General features: G+C 44.4%; 2 non-coding genes across 2 annotated transcripts; both read right to left on the reverse strand.

Annotated features, from left to right (window-relative positions):
• Nucleotides 1-10,453: 10,453 nt before the first annotated feature.
• LOC135044416 (U1 spliceosomal RNA) lies at nt 10,454-10,616 on the reverse strand. Its single transcript, XR_010237020.1, has one exon. It is a non-coding gene; the product is annotated as a U1 spliceosomal RNA (small nuclear RNA).
• Nucleotides 10,617-10,768: 152 nt separating this feature from the next.
• LOC135044877 (U1 spliceosomal RNA) lies at nt 10,769-10,932 on the reverse strand. The gene has a single exon (XR_010237413.1). It is a non-coding gene; the product is annotated as a U1 spliceosomal RNA (small nuclear RNA).
• Nucleotides 10,933-17,328: the final 6,396 nt, after the last annotated feature.

A 17,328-nucleotide genomic window follows, 5' to 3' on the forward strand; every position in this document is an offset into this window, starting at 1 on the left:
CCAGCCGAGATTACAGTAGGGCCTTTACATACCAAGGATTCCTTTTTGCTGGCTGCATCGGCACCGACTAATCTCCTGGGAAGAGACTTATTGTGTAAAATGGGGTGCGTCATTTATTGTACTCCTGAAGGTGTATTCTTGGACATACCTGAGAATCACGCTCAGGAAGTGCGAGACATGTTAGACTCCCCATCAAAATTAATGTCACATACCATTATGACAAATAGGACTCCATCCAAAGTAGAAGAAATGACATCCCAGATACCAGAGTCACTTTGGACTAAAGATGGACAGGACACTGGATTAATGGCAAACGTAGCTCCTGTAGTTGTACAAGTAAAAGATGGTAGGATAGCTCCAAAAATCCCACAGTACCCTCTGAAGCCAGAGGTGGAGTTAGGAGTGTATCCCGTAATAGAGCGCTTGCTACAACAGGGTATTCTGGTAAGAACGTCCAGCACTGCCAATAGTCCCATCTTCCCTGTGAAAAAGAGTGGGGGGAGGGGTTACCGGCTAGTGCAGGATCTAAGGGGGATCAACAAAATAGTTGAGAGTCAGTTCCCCGTAGTGCCAAATCCAGCTGTCATCCTTATGCAAATCCCTCCCACTGCGAAATTTTTCACTGTTATTGACCTCTGCTCCGCTTTCTTTTCGGTACCTCTGCACCCTGACAGCCAATATTTGTTTGCATTCACATACAGAGGAGTCCAATACACATGGACTCGATTACCACAAGGTTTCATAGACAGTCCAAGTATATTTTCCCAGGCTTTGCATGATTGTTTACAGTCTTTCCAACCAGAGAGTGGATCAGTATTAATACAGTACGTGGATGATCTACTACTGTGTTCTGATTCATTGGAAGCATCCCTGAAGGATACGAAACAGCTCCTGTTTCATCTTTCAGACACAGGACACAAGGTTTCCAAAGACAAGTTGCAATTATGCCAAACTAAGGTAAAATATTTGGGACACTGTCTAACACAAGGACTGAGACACCTGACCACTGATAGAATTCAAGCAATTAGAGACATGACTCTGCCAAAAACCCAGCAACAGATCAGAACATTTTTAGGAATGTGTGGGTATTGCCGTAACTGGATCCCAGGGTTTTCCATTCTAGCGTTACCTCTGCAGGAGATGGTCTCCTCAAACAAACCTGATCGGATTTCGCATACAGACGAGTCCGAGATGGCATTTGAGAGACTTAAACAGTGCCTAACGCAGGCACCAGCATTAGGTATGCCAGACTATGGGAAACCCTTTGAGCTGTACGGAACAGAAAGTGCTGGTTGCGCGGCAGGCGTCTTAACCCAAAAGCACGGTGATGCCAGCAGGCCAGTAGCATACTACAGCGCTCAGCTAGACACGGTAGCGCGATCCCTCCCCACATGCTTGCGAAGCGTCGCTGCGATAGCATTGCTAGTAACGAAAAGCGAAGATGTAGTGCTAGGTCACAACCTCACAATTCATACACCACATGCAGTGTCAGCCTTGCTAAATTCTGCCCAAACCAGGCACGTCTCATCAGCGCGGTTTACAAGATGGGAATTGGCACTAATGGCCCCCGTAAACATCACCATAAGGAGATGCAGTGCATTAAATCCTGCAACATATCTCCCAGGTGTGCCTGGACAGGCACAAAGGGTGGAGGATGAGAGTGGTGGGGAAGGAGAATTTAACACACAGGAGGACACACATGATTGTATGGAATATTTGACCCAAAATTTTACCGCAAGGCCTGACATCAGTGACAACCCGCTGGAAAATGTAGATCTAACTTTCTACACGGACGGTAGTTGTCACAGACAGTCAGACTCGGGAGACTTGTGTACTGGATACGCAGTCGTAGATGACCAAGGCACCATAGAAGCGGAACCGCTAGGCCCACCTCACTCAGCCCAGGTTGCTGAACTGGTCGCCCTAACCAGAGCATGTGAATTGGCTAAGGGCAAATCAGCCAATATCTACACCGACTCTAGATACGCATTCGGGGTAGTCCATGATTTCGGAGCCCTATGGCGCCTCAGAAATTTCATGACGGCAGCTGGTACACCGGTAGCGCATGCAGCTCACATCAAAAGGCTTCTAACAGCGATACAGGAACCCGACAGAGTGGCTGTTATCAAGTGTAAAGCACACACATATAGCCAGGACCCAGTATCACTTGGTAACAGCCGAGCAGACGAAGCAGCTAAGTTAGCAGCTGGTACCCCCAGACAGACAGACACCACACAACTGATGGTATTTAATACCATCAACACACAGAAGTTGTGTGAAATGCAAAATTTGTGTTCCACACAGGAAAAGGCAGTCTGGAAGGCGAAGGGATATGGCCAGGAGTCCTCAGGACTCTGGACGGATGGACAAGGTAAACCGGTGGCCCCCAGAGCATATCTTCCATGTTTAGCTGAGGCAGCTCACGGGCTGACTCATCTGGGCAAGGAAGGAATGTGCAAGTTGGTAAGAGCATATTGGTGCGCCCCAGGATTTTCATCTCATGCAAGTAAGAGAGCAATGTCATGCCTTACCTGTTTGAGAAAGTATATCGGAAAGGCAATACCAACAGAACCATCTCATATCCCACCTGCAGGCGGTCCTTTCCAGGCAATACAGATTGACTTCATTCAATTACCCCCTTGTCGAAATTTGAAATATGTACTTGTTTGTATAGATGTGTTCTCAAATTGGGTTGAAGCATTCCCGGCGGCCACAAATACCGCTATGTTTACTGCTAAGAAAATTGTGCAGGAATTTGTATGTAGATATGGTATCCCTAGAATTATCGAAAGTGATAGGGGTACCCATTTTACAGGTGATGTCTTTCAAGGAATGTGTAAGTTGATGGGAATTGATAGCAAGCTGCACACTCCATACCGTCCACAGGCGAGTGCGAAGGTGGAAAGAGTGAATAGCACTATTAAAAATAATTTGAGCAAAGTTATGGCAGAAACAGGATTGACATGGCCAGAAGCTTTACCCATTGTACTGTACAGCATCAGAACCACTCCCAGGTCCCCTCTTAATCTGTCCCCTTTTGAAATCTTGTTTGGTCGACAACCGCATGTTATGATTAACCCTCAGGATGATTTGAAGTGTAACAATGAAGTGACTGTAAAGTACCTGGTTAATATGAGTAAACAGCTAAGGAATCAAAATAATAATTTGAAGTTGGTGATTCCTGATTTACCAGATAGTAATTGTCATGACATTGAACCTGGGGAGTATGTAATGATACGAAATTTTCTACGCTCAGGTTGCCTTATTGACAGATGGGAAGGACCATACCAAGTCTTATTGACTAGCACTACAGCATTGAAAGTTGCCGAGAGAGAGACTTGGGTTCATTCGTCCCATTGTAAGAAGGTTGCTGATCCAGAGAGGTCCCGTGATAAGGAACAGACGGTAGAGGACGTTGTATCACTGGAGTGTCTGTTCCAGGAGGACTGAGGCGGCACCTGAGCATTGAAAATCACAAGATCAAAAGCAGTTGTCGATTCCCTGTTCCCTTTTATTGTTTTTCTCCAACTTCCCATCCCCTCTCCCTCAAATTATTTTCCCCCCCTTCTCATTCTTCTTCGTTTCCTCCTATAAGATGGACTTGCCCCAAGAGACTGTGATCCGGATTTTCCTGTTGACCATGATGTTGACCAGAGCAGTCTGTTCCGGCGAGAGTACCATGGAGGTCGAGAGAGGTTCTGGAATGGGTTCTGATGACAGAGATGGAGGCGTAGTTTTCCGAGAACAACATAATCAACAAGCAAAGGCGAGTATCAGAAAACGATCCGATAGCATTGACAATAGAAGGAATTGTGAAGGATTGTTAGCTGAAGAAAACTGTATCTGTAGGCTCTGTGACAACGTAGTCGAGGATGGGTGCATTAAGAAATGCCAATCCAGTTTTAATATCCACATGGACCGGCATCCCTTGAGTGACTATCACTCCTTAGTGGGTAGCGTGTTAAATCAAACAGATTGTTGGGTATGCTCTCAAGTACCTCAAGGTCATAGCAAATCAGGACTAGTACCATTTCCTTTAACGATAGGGGAGGTACTTGAGCTAAGTGGTGGGAGACCGGTGGACAGGAGGTTTAATATCTCCAGTCCTCCTAGTTTGAAGCTCCACCAATATCATGTGGATAGATCCCTCATATGTTTTAACATTTCCAATCCCCGAAAGCCGGGAAATTGGGAAGTGTCATGGAGTAACCAAACCATGACCTTTTCATATAGAGCAGATAGAATGCCGACAGATACAGAGCTTATACGCCACATAGCCAGTAGAGGAAAATCTTTCCGGTATAGGTATACCCTAGGAAGTAGGATTACGAGAGTTGGAGAGGTATCACCAGGATACTGTGCACATATCGTACAAGCTGATACGTGTACTAGACAGATGGGAGAATTAGGGTTAGGAGATTTCACATGGAAAATGTGTAATATGGTTATGTCCTACTCCGTCCCATATGTTCTCCCCGATGATGCATATTTCATATGCGGGAGGAAGGCGTATAAGTGGCTTGCCCCAAACTCTGAAGGATTGTGTTATATTGGAAAAGTATTGCCTGAGGTAATGACTGTATCACATGCCAAAATGAAAGACATACACCGTGTTGCCCAAACTCCTTATACTCACACCCATTACGAGCACGTAGTTAAACGGCACCTGATAGAAAGAACAGAGCACCCGGCCTCTGACATGATCCATGAATCCACCGGGATTCAGTTTCTACTTGCGTTAGACCTCACTCGCACCGCCAGAGGAGTGTTGAATTATAAATACATATCTGCGCTCGCAAATTTGTTAGACAATATCACAGAAATGTATGATGACACGTTTAGGTATACTGGAAGAGAACTTCAAGCTTATAAAACAGAACTAGTTCAGCATAGAATGATTCTCAATTATCTCACAGCAGTAACAGGTGGATATTGTGTCACACTGGCAACGCAGTACGGCGTGAAATGCTGCACATATATAACGAATAGTACCGAGGACCCGGTCGAGGTCATAGACCAAAAGATGGACGATATTCTCCAATTGAAGTGGGAATTTCGCAGGAGACACAATCTCACCCTTGCTGCTGTGAGTAATGAGCTGACTAGTTGGGTGTCATGGTTGAACCCGCGAAATTGGTTCTCCGGTTTAGGAGAATGGGCTCAAGGAGTTATAATGGATGTAGGGAAGTTTCTCCTATGTATCTTAGGTGTTATCATAACGATTGGCTTGATATTTAGATGCGGTCAGGCTTTAACGAAGTGCAAACGAAGTACCAGGGTGATGAGTTTAAGGAGTGAGGAAATTGTAATGCGATTTCTACGGTCCGTTTCTTTCACCTGTTTTTCCGTTTTCCTCTGAGGTAAAAAGACCCACTTGGACGAGGAATTTGATGAGCCGATATACAGACAACAGATGGATTAAAGAAGAAGTTTTGACAACCTTATACACAGATTTTTGATGAACTATGCCATAGATCCCCAGTTTCCCTAGAAATTTTAAAATTACTCTAGCCCAACACTTTTGTAAATCTATGGACATTGACAAAGCTTTTTGCTCGCACCTTATGGGCAAAAGCACAAAGAAGACTGCATTCAACAGACACCAAACAAGACCTCAATCGACGAATGTTCATTAACCTGACATAGAATACCACTGCATTTACCGTAACTATGTATTTTCTTCATCTCTACAACCTTCAGGTAATTACACACATAGTATAGGGAATACAGGCACAGATATCAGCAATCACATATTCCCCCATTCATGTATCATCAACTAAAATGTGCTCCCCATTTTTGTTACAACCAAAATCCGAAAAAAGCTCGGTAAAGTTTGACAGCCCATCCACAGACCCGTACCACGGGATAAGAAGGAATTCAAATGTATACTTCGCAATACCTCAAAGCTTGATTTAAAACACGTACGGCACGATGATACATGACCCCCCAAACATGGATTCATACACACATGCTTCTGCTATCTCACTAGGTCATACCCTTTTCCTACCTTCTCCTCTCCTCCCCTACCCAACCATGTAAATGTATTAACCCCTGACATATATTTTTCTCTTTTTGAAATGTTTTAGGAAGTGGCAGTTATTGTTGACTGCCAAAGGGTGGACTGTCAAAGTCAGAAAAATATCACGATGCACACTGCCATATTTGCACCTCATATGTGTCCCTGCTGCGCATGCGTGCGCTCTACCGTGCGTGCGCATACTCGCTGTTGCGGGCACCCGCAGGCGCACGGTATGCACATTTACGGTAGAGATTGTGTGCGTCTAGCGGGCGACTCTTTCGTTACATATTTTCACCATATAATGCATTTTGTAGATTATGGTCCCTTTGATAGATTCTGAAAGTTTAGTTAATGTAGTATGTTCCTGGACAGAGAGATCCCTCATTGTTTGATACGAAGGGTCAGACAGGAGTAATACAGTGGTGTTTAGTATCCATCGGAAGAGTATTTAATTAGCAATATTCCGGTGTTGGTTTGAAGCGGATCAATCGCTCGTGCGAATAGTTATGGACATAAGAAGTTTATGAACATTTACTGTATTTGCACTTACTTATCCATGCGGCGGGAAACCCAGTTTCCCTCCCACCTGAGCTGTTGGAAATAGTCACAGCCCACCTGTATGAATCAACCTATGACCTTTTGTTATAATGCGAAGACGAATTCCTGTGTCCAATGAACAATGAGATTGTAGGGACCATTGAATTGTATTGTGTGTGGGGCATAAATAGACAGGCCGATCACATCCAGCACTCACTCTTCATCGGTTATCATTGCTGAAAATCGGGAGCTGGATGTCCAGAGGCGCATGCGATCGTTTCCTTTGTGCGTAAGTTTTCTCCGTAATCATATTGTCTTTTCTTGTTATTATGGGCCATATCTTTCTCTCTCTCTCTTCTCTTTCTCTCATTTTCTCTTAAACGTACTTGTATTGTATTTACTGTGTAGTTACCTGGTTAGTTAGTCTATGTTATATTGTAGTGTATGACTTGTATTGTATTAATTCTTTTGCAAGTATAACATTCATAATATATATATTAGGCGTTGGACCCTAAGCACGGTATTTGTGTATTTCTTATAGTGTTAAGTATTCTCAGAGCGTCGGTGACGCTCGAACAGCTTTTGAGTTAATAAGGTTATACAGTGTTGCATTTACACCCTATCTCTACACTAAGGTTTTACAGCAAATTACATTGTTTGTGGTTTAGACATAAAGGTTTAACATTGTGAGCGTCGGCGCCGCTCGTGATCTCCTCGTGGTCTCGAGCGTCCGCTACGCTGATAGCGTAGCATTACGGTAGTCGCTCACCTATAAGTGTGCCCGATACCAACAGCGTATTCTCGTGAGCGTCTGTATCGCTCGAGCAGCCCGCTCCCGATACAGCGTCCGTTACGCTATAGCGAACCATTACGTTAGTCAGCAGCCAATAGCGTGCCTGCCTGTGATCTCTTGGCCGTGAGCGAACGTGACGCTTGAGCGTCTCGACCACGGCTAAGCGATTGTTACGCAACGAGCGTACCCTTACGGTACTCCATACGCAAATAGCGTACAGTGTTCTTAGACCTCACAAAGGGTTTTAAATAAGATAAATATTTAGCTTTATCAAAGCGCACTGTCAGCAGTGTTCATTCCGGGAGTGGACAACTGGGATGCAGACTTCCTCAGCAGACACGACCTACATCCAGGAGAGTGGGGACTCCATCAGGAAGTCTTCGCACAGATTGCAAGTCGGTGGGGACTGTTCCAGATAGACATGATGGCGTCCCGCCTCAACAAAAAGCTACAGAGGTATTGCAACAGGTCAAGAGACCCTCGGGCAGTAGCTGTAGACGCCCTAGTGACACCGTGGGTGTTCCGGTCGGTCTATGTATTTCCTCCTTTACCTCTCATACCCAAGGTGTTGATAACAGTAAGAAAAAGAGGAGTAAGAACAATTCTCATTGTTCCAGATTGGCCGCGAAGGACCTGGTATCCAGATCTGCAGGAAATGCTCACAGAAGATCCGTGGCCACTTCCTCTAAGACAGGACCTGTTGCAACAGGGGCCCTGTCTGTTCCAAGACTTACCGCGGCTGCGTTTGACGGCATGGCGGTTGAACGCCGGATCCTAGCGGAAAAGGGTATTCCAGATGAGGTCATTCCTACGCTAATAAAGGCTAGGAAGGACGTGACATCTAAACATTATCACTGTATATGGCGAAAATATGTTTCTTTGTGTGAGGCCAGGAATGCTCATACGTAAGAATTCCACCTGGGCCACTTCCTTCACTTCCTACAAACTGGAGTGAATTTGGGCCTAAAATTAGGCTCTATTAAGGTTCAGATTTTGGCCTTATCCATTTTCTTTCAAAAGGAATTGGCCTCTCTTCCTGAAGTAAGTACAAACTTTTGTGAAGGGAGTACTGCATATTCAGCCTCCTTTTGTACCTCTGGTGGTCCCTTGGGACCTTAACGTGGTGTTAAGGTTATGGTTTGAACCACTTAAAATGGTGGAGTTTAAATATCTCACTTGGAAGGTGGTCATGTTATTAGCCTTGGCTTCCGCTAGGCGAGTGTCGGAATTAGCAGCTTTATCACATAAAATCCCCTATCTGGTTTTCCATATGGATAGAGCGGAATTGCAGACCCGTCCTCAATTCCTGCTAAAAGTGGACTCATCCTTTCATATGAACCAACCTATTGTGGTGCCTGTGGCTACGCGTGACTTGGAGGATTCCGAGTCCCTTGATGTGGTCAGGGCTTTGAAAATTTACGTGGCCAGAACGGCTAGAGTCAGAAAAACAGAAGCACTGTTTGTCCTGTATGCAGCCAACAAGATTGGCACCCCTGCTTCAAATCAGACTATTGCTCTCTGGATCTGTAACACGATTCAGCAGGCGCATTCTATGGCGGGATTGCCGTTGCCTAATTCAGTCAAGGCCCATTCCACTAGGAAGGTGGGCTCTTCTTGGGCAGCTGCCCGGGGGTCTCGGCACTACAGCTGTGCCGAGCTGCTACTTGTTCGGGTTCAAACACCTTTGCAAAGTTCTATAAGTTTGATACCCTGGCTGAGGAGGACCTCCTGTTTGCTCAATCGGTGCTGCAGAGTCATCCGCAGGAGCCCGTTTGGGAGCTTTGGTATAATCCCCATGGTCCTTACGGAGTCCCCAGCATCTTTTAGGACGTAAGAGAAAATAAGATTTTAAACCTACCGGTAAATCTTTTTCTCGTAGTCCGTAGAGGATGCTGGGTGCCCGTCCCAAGTGCGGACTACTTCTGCAAGACTTGTATATAGTTATTGCTTACATAAGGGTTATATGTTAGTTTTCATCGGTCTTGGACTGATGCTATGTTGTTTTCATACTGTTAACTGGGTAGTATATCACAAGTTATACGGTGTGATTGGTGTGGCTGGTATGAATCTTGACCTTGGATTAACAAAAATCCTTTCCTCGTACTGTCCGTCTCCTCTGGGCACAGTTTCTCTAACTGAGGTATGGAGGAGGGGCATAGAGGGAGGAGCCAGTGCACACCCAGATCTAAAGTCTTTCTTAAAGTGCCCATGTCTGCTGAGGAGCCCGTCTATCCCCCATGGTCCTTACGGAGTCCCCATCATCCTCTACGGACTACGAGAAAAAAAATTTACCGGTAGGTTTAAAATGTTATTTTTTTCTCTGCAACCCACTGCTAAATTGTGCTTCCTAGCTGTTTTTTATAAAATCACTTAATTAAATCTGGGAGAACAATCTTCATGACAATAGTATCTCCTATGCAAAATAAGTATGATTTGGGATAGGGCTGGGGAGGGCCGTTGCTCAGGCACATCTCTGTCAAGTAAAGGAGATTCAACTGAGGCAGCACAAGGGAACTCTCATCTGGGGACAACAACTGCAGGGAGAACACATATTTTCAGATGAACATGGGGTGGCAGAAGGCTGCCTAATACTGAAGCACCCCCAAACAACAAACCAAATGCAACAACTAGTGCAAGCATTCCTGGGGGATGGCCTGCAGCAGATGGATTTGAATATGGTGATGTCATCCAAGCAGTGGGTCAAAGTTGGCTTCAACCCTCGTCTGCATATGAAAAGAGAAAAGGAGCGTGCAGGGCATGGAGGCCTTTTGTGGTGCTTGGATGACCCCTAGTTCGCATTAAGCACCCCCACCCTCCTTCGGTGTGGGGCTCATGTTGGCCATTCCCCAGCCCCTGAAGCATTCAAGCTGATTTCTTGCAGCAGCTGGGCACTGTAACAGCTCCAGAGCTGCTCTGTAAAGCAAGTAAAAGGGTGTGGGCCCTGCAGCACTACCCGTAGTTTGCATTGTGCATTGGGAGGCACAAAGTAAGCAGACGGGAGGAGAAGTCAGGATAGTGCACAAGGGTATAGAAGGGAGGGGCTCAAGAAAAAAGAAGTGGAACCAGACAGCAAACTAGGCTGGAGAGAGACCTGAGACAAAGAGATCTGAATTACATGAGAGCCGACCAGGGAAAACTCAAATTATGCAGTCAAGTTTCCCACATTTGGGGAAATCGCAGGGGCAGCACACCCAGAGTGCAATGGGTGAGCCTTGCCCTGGGAGAAGCAACTTCATGATCATAGTATCTCACCTGGCAGGTAAGTAGGAGTTGGGCTAGAGCTGGGGAGGGTCGCTGCTCGGGCACCCCCCTGTCAAGTGAAGGAGATCCAACTGAGGCAGCACAAGGGAACTCTCGAAAGAAGAACAAGGCTAGAGGAAGATCTGAGACAAAGAAATCTGACTTTTACCAGAGCTGACCAGAGGAAAGCACAAACACAGTCCCCCACTACCACAAATAATGCAGTCGAGTTTCCCACATTTGGGGAAATCACAGGGGTCAGCATACCCAGAATGCAATGAATGAACCTAACCCTGGGAGAACAATCTTCATGACCATGGTATCTCCTATGCAAAATAAGTATGATTTGGGATAGGGCTGGGGAGGGCCGTTGCTCAGGCACATCTCTGTCAAGTAAGTTGCATTTGATTTGTTGTTTGGGGGTGCTTCAGTATTAGGCAGCCTTCTGCCCTACCATGTTCATCTGAAAATATGTGTTCTCCCTGCAGTTGTTGTCCCCAGATGAGAGTTCCCTTGTGCTGCCTCAGTTGAATCTCCTTTTGGAGAAGACCTCAATAAGATTGTAGCTGATCTGGCTACTGCTAAAACAGCTTGCCTACCTAGTATGACTCCTACCACGCAGAAGGCTAAAAGTACTTTTCTTGGCCCTTTCATCCTCCAGGTAAAGCGTACCCAAGGTCAGGCATACCCAAAGCAAGCTCATGTTTCCAGACCTGCCAAGCCCAGACTGAAGCAATCCTGGGCTGCCCATCAGCCTGCTTCCAAAACGGACAAGCCTGCCGCATGACGGTGCAGGCCTCCCTCTGGGGGATCCCAGGGTGGGGGGCCCGACTTCTAGGTTTGGCAAAGAAAGGTATAATTCTAAGCTAGAGAATTCTGTTTGGAGCTCACCTTGTACTTTGTGAAGAAATAATCAGCATTGTGGCTGAGCAGATACATGTAGTGTGTGGCTGCAAACTGCATGGATCTGCTGCGTTGTAATGCTGATTCTTTTTTTTTGCAAAGTACCAATAGCTTCATATAATGTTCACAATTTTTATGCAGGATCAAATAGCTCAATAGGTAGGGTGTTTGATTAGAATTCAACAGGTTATAGGTTTGAATCCTGGGTATGGTAGTTTGAGATGTGTTATTTAATAAAGTATGTTGTTCTGACTGCCGGCATCCTATCACCTGGGATATCATACTAAATAAATGGAGTTGATAAAAAAATTTTTTTTTTTTTTTAACTAGGGACAATTTCCAGATACTTCTCTTTATAACTGAGATTGCCCCCTGGAACTTCACATCAGTTGACAACTATGCATGAGTGGGCAGTGCTTGCCCTGGATCTGTCCACCCATTTATGTGCCGCCATAAAATAAAGCATGACTAACAGTTATCCTGGGCGTACACTACACAATTATCTGTCAGGCTATCTATCCAGTCTGGATGGATGGAATGAAAATCTGGTAATGTATAGGAGCAAATGTCAATTAACCATTTGCTCCCAAACACTAGAAAAGTGGTCAAAAATGGTCATTACACAAATTGGTTAAACCCAAAATTTAACCAATTTGTTTAGGGGACCATTTTTGTCAATTTTTTAGTGTTTGAGAGTAAATCGTTGATGGTCATTTGCTCACATAGATAACCGGATTTCTATTCCAACCAGCCAGTGTTGGAGAGATGGTCTGCCAGATTACATAATGCATACCAGAGCCATAACTAGACTTTTTGGTGCCCTGTGACAGAGAATTATATGCCCTCCCCCCCATTTTTGCAATATGGACAAAAGGCGCATGCCTTGTGGGGAAGGGGCATAACAAGATTGGTCTCAGAGAAAGCACATGAGATATGAAGATATATCTAGTATACTTGACACTCAATGGTTTGTGGTATTGCAGGGGTGCCCTCCTTAAATGCATATACAGTCACACATGGCATGTTTGTGTAAATGGCATATCAGCAGTCAGCACTAACTGGTGACATGCCATTTGTACAAGTAAGCCATGTGTGACTAATATATAAACATACTTTATTAAATAACACCTCAAACTATCATACCCAGGATTCAAACCTATAACCTGTTAAATTCTAATCAAACACCCTACCCATTGAGCTACTTGATCCTGCATCTATTCTAACCTCCAAAAACAGATTCAGTTGCATTTTCCAGCGTGTTTTGTTTGCGCCTTTGCAAATGTCTTACATCGACAAACTTATTTAGTACTATTTTGCAAATAGGGTTACATTGTCGCAACATTGTGTTCCCTAATTGCTTGATTTTTTAAATGCAAAAATTGATAAAGACACCTGATAATTGCTCTGTGGAGTCTTCTTTTGTGTCTACTTCTTATCTACATTTAATTCCCTACCTATAATCAAGGCATTTTTAAATGCTGGGTGCTGCCAGGACGTGAGGCCTACCTAGTCTTTAGATCTGAATTTGAATGTACTTGTGAACTAACTTAATTTCCTACTTCTAAACTCATTCCTAAATTCACTACTTACATTAATCCTGTAGTTGGGCATTTTGAGCCTTCAATTGTGGGCATTGTTTTGTGTCCAGACCAGCAGCTGGTGGTGTGCATTTGCTGGAAAGGCATCGAAGACCTCCGATATGCTGCATCTCCTGATGTGTGTCTGCCTCAAGTGGCTGTCAGCAAATGCATGCTAGACACCCCATTCCAAGCTGATTGTGACATCACGGAACATGCATCATAGAACAGGCATGCTAGAACATGGGTCTTCAACCTGCGACCCTCCAGCTGCTGTGGAACTACATATCCCAGCATGCCCTGCCTCAGTTTTAGCATACCTTAATAGCAAAACTGTGGCAGGGCATGCTGGGATGTGTAGTTTCACAGCAGCTGGAGGGCCACAGGATGAAGACCCATGTGCTAGAACCAAACCGCAGGTACATTGAATGCTAGCAAGCTGAATGTTTAAATCCTTTTTGTTCCGCAGCATTCCAATGCGGAAGATTCCATGGAACCAGAGATTATTCCATTGAGAAGGACATGCTGCCTGGATGACTGCACTGTGCAAATTAAATCACGGAGCCAGTTGGCTTGTGGGTGGCTCTGGTGACTGGGTGGTTGGGTGGGCGGTGTGTCGGAGGTGGAGCACATGCAAATGAATGTGTATCATCCAGCTAGTGAGAGAGAAAACTCATGCAGGAGTGTGCCTGCTTGTCAGTGAGTTATGCACCTTGCCAGACGTCAAATCTACATGGAGCAACTGGAGGGGACAAGAGCAGGTTTGGAAAATATACACAGAAGAGCATATATGCTGGCGCATTCTCCATGATTGTGTCAGCTTATGTTTTGGTGCACTGCACTTTCCTCCACTAAGTTTTAGCCATTTTGTTTAAACGCAAGTGTAGTTGCTTCTCGCTCTTTTGGCTGTGATATTGTATTGTGGTTGAAGAGTCTGCTGGAGGGATTGTTTTCTTCATTGGCGAGAGACTGAAGATATTCCAGGATGGAAGGCTTGGGAACACTATCCGTTTTTCAGTTGTGGAAGAGTTGAAAGACCGGATTGGACTACATTCTATAGTAAAGGGTATCTTTGTATTTATTAATCCTCCCTTTATATGTGTCTGTCTTTCAATAAAGCTTTGGGCTTGTGATTCCGTCACCCTCTTACACTCCACACCCATAGCCTTATTAACTATTGTATTGTTTAAATGTATAGTGCAGTTCATGATTTATAGTGTAGGCTGACCTGTACTGTAGTTCTTGAACTGTACTATACCGACAGCATTTGTATTGTGTTTTGGCTGTGCTGCAACACAGTACTTATGTGTGTAATGTTTATGTATGTTTTTTTGCTTCTTTATGTCAATAAAGACTGCTTTTTCAATCCAATATCTGAAAACAATCAATGTTTATCTTTGATGGCAATAGAAGTGGTATGATATTTGCTGCTTTTGAAAGGCAACATCTGATATGTCCCCTATCTGGGAACCATATATTAAATGGCTTTTCAGAAAAGGGAGATGGGAGAAGAGCTTTCAGTACTTGTAGGACCGATGCACATTTCCTATTCTAGCCTCCAAAAACAGATTCAGTTGCATTTTCCAGCGTGTTTTGGATGCGCCTTTGCAAATGTCTTACATCGACAAACTTATTTAGTACTATTTTGCAAATAGGGTTACATTGTTGCAACATTGTGTTCCCTAATTGCTTGATTTTTTAAATGCAACAATTGATAAAAACACCTGATAACTGCTCTGCGGAGTCTTATTTTGTGTCTACTTCTTATCTACATTTAATTCCGTACCTCTAATCAAGGCATTTTTAAATGCTGGCGGCTGCCAGGACGTGAGGCCTACCTAGACTTTAGATCTGAATTTGAATGTACTTGTGAACTAACTTAATTTCCTACTTCTAAATTCATTCCTAAATTCACTACTTACATGAATCCTGTAGTTGGGCATTTTGGGACTTCGATTGTGGGCATTGTTTTGTGTCCAGACCAGCAGCAGGTGGTGTGCATTTGCTGGAAAGGCATCGAAGACCTCCGATATGCTGCATCTCCTGATGTGTGTCTCCCTCAAGTGGCTGTCAGCAAATGCCTGCTAGACACCCCATTCCAAGCTGATTGTGACATCACGGAACATGCATCATAGAACAGGCATGCTAAAACATGGGTCTTCAACCTGCGACCCTCCAGCTGCTGTGGAACTACACATCCCAGCATGCCCTGCCTCAGTTTTAGCATACCTTATAGCAAAACTGTGGCAGGGCGTGCTGGGATGTGTAGTTTCACAGCAGCTGGAGGGCCACAGGATGAAGACCCATGTGCTAGAGCCAAGCCGCAGGTACATTGAATGCTAGCAAGCTGAATATTTAAATCCTTTTTGTTCCGCAGCATTCCAATGCGGAAGATTCCATGGAACCAGAGATCCTTCCATTGAGAAGGACATGCTGCCTGGATGACTACACTGTGCAAATTAAATCACGGAGCCAGTTGGTTTGTGGGTGGCTCTGGTGACTGGGTGGTTGGGTGGGTGGTGTGTCGGAGGTGGAGCACATGCAAATGATTGTGTATCATCCAGCTAGTGAGAGTGAAAACTCATGCAGGAGTGTGCCTGCTTGTCAGTGGGTTATGCACCTTGCCAGACGTTAAATCTACATAGAGCAGCTGGAGGGGACAAGAGCATGTTTGCAAAATATAGATAGAAGAGCATATATGCTGGCGCATTCTCCATGATTGTGTCAGCTTATGTTTTGGTGCACTGCACTTTCCTCCACTAAGTTTTAGCCATTTTTGTTAAGCTCAAGTGTAGTTGCTTCTCGGCCTTTTGGCTGTGATCTTGTATTGTGGTTGAAGGGTCTGCTGGAGGGAGGGATTGCTTTCTTCATTGGCGAAAGACCAAAGATATTCCAGGATGGAAGGCTTGGGAACACTATCTGTTTTTCAGTTGTGGAAGAGCACAGAGGTCGGATTGGACTACATTCTATAGTAAAGGATGTCTTTCTATTTATTAAACCTCCCCTTATATGTGTCAGTCTTTCAATAAAGCTTCGGGCTTGTGATTCCCTCACCCTCTTACACTCCACACCCATAGCCTTATTAACTGTTGTATTATTGTATAGTTTAAATGTATAGTGCAGTTCATGATTTATAGTGTAGGCTGGCCTGTGCTGTAGTTCTTGAACTGTACTATACCATCAGCATTTCTATTGTGTTTTGGCTGTGCCGCAACGCGGTACTTATGTGTGTAATGTTTATGTATGTTTTTTTGCTTCTTTATGTGCATCGGTCCTACAAGTAATGAAAGCTCTTCTCCCATCTCCCTTTTCTGAAAAGCCATTTAATATATGGTTCCCAGATAGGGGACATATCAGATATTGGATTTCAAAAGCATCAAATATCATACCACTTTTATTGCCATCAAAGATAAACATTGATTGTTTTCAGATATTGGCTTGAAAAAGCAGTCTTTATTGACATAAAAAAAAAACATACATAAACATTGCACACATAAATACAGTGTTGCAGCACAGCCAAAACACAATACAAATGCTGACGGTATAGTACAGTTCAAGAACTACAGCACAGGCCAGTCTACACTATAAATCATGAACTGCACTATACATTTAAAGTATACAATAATACAACAGTTAATAAGGCTATGGGTGTGGAGTGTAAGAGGGTGAGGGATTCACAAAACCGAAGCTTTATTGTAACACAGACACATATAAGGGGAGGGTCAATAAATAGAAAGATATCCTTTACTATAGAATGTAGTCCAATCCGACCTCTGTGCTCTTCCACAACTGAAAAACAGATAGTGTTCCCAAGCCTTCCATCCTGGAATATCTTTGGTCTTTCGCCAATGAAGAAAACAATCCCTCCCTCCAGCAGACCCTTCAACCACGATACAAGATCACAGCCAAAAGGCCGAGAAGCAACTACACTTGAGCTTAACAAAAATGGCTAAAACTTAGTGGAGGAAAGTGCAGTGCACCAAAACATAAGCTGACACAATCATGGAGAATGCGCCAGCATATATGCTCTTCTATCTATATTTTGCAAACCTGCTCTTGTCCCCTCCAGCTGCTCTATGTAGATTTAACGTCTGGCAAGGTGCATAACCCACTGACAAGCAGGAACACTCCTGCATGAGTTTTCTCTCTCACTAGCTGGATGATACACAATCATTTGCATGCGCTCCACTTCCGACACACCACCCACCCAACCACCCAGTCACCAGAGCCACCCACAAGCCAACTGGCTCCGTGATTTA

The sequence above is a fragment of the Pseudophryne corroboree genome, unplaced genomic scaffold, assembly GCF_028390025.1.
Source record: "Pseudophryne corroboree isolate aPseCor3 unplaced genomic scaffold, aPseCor3.hap2 scaffold_90, whole genome shotgun sequence".
Classification (NCBI taxonomy): domain Eukaryota; kingdom Metazoa; phylum Chordata; class Amphibia; order Anura; family Myobatrachidae; genus Pseudophryne; species Pseudophryne corroboree.